The following is a 2113-nucleotide window of genomic DNA, read 5'->3' as shown; positions in this document are numbered from 1 at the left end:
CTCCCTCGTCAAGAAAGCACAACAGAGGATGTACTTCCTGCGGCAGCTGAAGAAATTCAACCTGCCAAAGACAATGATGGTGCACTTTTACACAGCCATCATTGAGTCCATCCTCACATCCTCCATCACCATCTGGTACGCTGCTGCCACTGCCAAGGACAAGGGCAGGCTGCAGCGTGTCATTCGGTCAGCTGAGAAGGTGATTGGCTGCAATCTGCCGCCGCTCCAGGACCTATACGCCACCAGGACTCTGAAGCGTGCTGGAAAGATTGTGGCTGACCCCTCCCACCCCGGACACAAGCTCTTTGAGCCACTCCCCTCTGGCAGGAGGATGAGGTCCATTAGGACCAAAACCTCACGCCACATAAACAGTTTTTTCCCCTCCGCCACTAGCCTTCTAAACAAGGCTCGGAATCCATCCTGACTCTCTCCACACCCCACCTCTGGCTCCTCATGCCACTGTACCTACTCTGCTGTAGCGTCCCTTTTCACTACTGTTTAACTTATTTTACTATTTATTTAAATTTATTTTATCGTTATTAATACGTACTGTGTGTATATGTTTATACTTATATTGTTTATATCTTTTTATCCTTCTTATATTTGTATGTGTGACATGCTCCAACAACACCATGACAAATTCCTCGTATGTGCAACGTACTTGGCAATAAAGCCCTTTCTGATTCTGATTCTGATATGGAAAAGCACAGCAGCACAAATATCAGACCTAATGACCTCAGCGCCACAAGAACTAGAGGAGAGTGACTAGGCAAGGTGTGATTTCTGTTTGTTTTGTTTTCCTCGAGACTGCAGGGGGTGGGGGTGGGACAGGGATTTTGTTCCTGATCAATTTGTGTTTCTCTGTTTTGTGCACCATCTGGTATTACCTGGCACATATTGTGGAATTTGTTCTGTATGTCTGAATGATAAATGGTGCTAATAAAAAATTGATCTAAAAAAAAAAAAAAAAAAAAGAAAATGACACTGTTAATATTTAGAGACCCCCCCCAAAAAATTTCACATATCACGTTTTCAGGGGAGCCCACATCTTATTAAGGGGAGTCGAGCTCCCCCATAGTTCGCACCCTGGTCTCAGGTGCGCCGGGGAACGACAAAGTCTCTGGGGCGCCGGAGACCGGCAAAGTCTCTGGGAACTCGGTCGATGTAGACTCTGGAAGAACAGTCATCGAAGACTCTGGGAGAGCTGTCATCGAAGACTCTGGAAGGTTGCGCGTCAGTGGAGGTTCAGGAAAGGTGCACGTCAGCTGGGGTTCAGGAAAGCTGCACGTCAGCTGGGGTTCTGGAACACTGGTCAGCTCGGGCACACTGGTCAGCTCGGGAATGCTGGTCAGCTCGGGCACGCTGGTCAGCTCGGGAACGCTGGTCAGCTCGGGCTCTGGCTCTCAACTGTGGGCTGAAGAGAGGTTGAAGCAGGGCATGGCGTCGGGGGCCATTTTGTCCCTTTTCCGTCTTCGGCCTCCACGGGTCCCAGGGAATATGGCCAGGCGGGTCCCCACAAAGGACTCTTTGTCATTTGGGGCATTAGCTGACCATGTAACAGTAGGACATACTGAAAAAAGTTCTTGGGAAGCAGGCAAGGAGGCACACCGGGTCAAAAACAGAGAACCTGTAGCCAGGATGCTAGCAGGCCGAGAAGCAGGTATGCTAATGGGTGCTAGCTGGCTCGGAATCTGATGAGGAGCTGGTAATTGATTGAGTGAAGAATTCGTGGAGCTAACAGGCTTGGCTGAACACCATCCTTTAGTAGGTGGAGGAGCTGGAGCAAAAATGAAGCTGATAGCCCAGTTAGGAACAGAGTCCTTTAACCAAGATTTTTCCGAAACCTTCTCACGAGCTGCTGCCAAAATTGCCTCCTTCAGGCAATCACCACTAGCCTCCCTCCACCTGGCTTTGAGCTCCACCAGGTCACACACAAGGTCGCAAAGTTCATCAGAAATCATCTCTGCTGGGTCCATGCTTGGTCAGGTCATTCTGTCATGGCTTCAGAGAATGAGTTGGACCCAAATGCAGAGAATGACAGGTAGTGTAGGGTTGCCAGAGGATTTAATAAGTCAATCACAGTCCATACCAACCAAAGGTGTCCTGATAACAG

Source organism: Sander lucioperca, chromosome 5 (assembly GCF_008315115.2).
Source record: "Sander lucioperca isolate FBNREF2018 chromosome 5, SLUC_FBN_1.2, whole genome shotgun sequence".
In the NCBI taxonomy this organism is placed as follows: Eukaryota; Metazoa; Chordata; class Actinopteri; order Perciformes; family Percidae; genus Sander; species Sander lucioperca.
The sequence above is the reverse complement of the archived record's forward strand: the minus strand, read 5'-3'. Positions refer to the sequence as shown.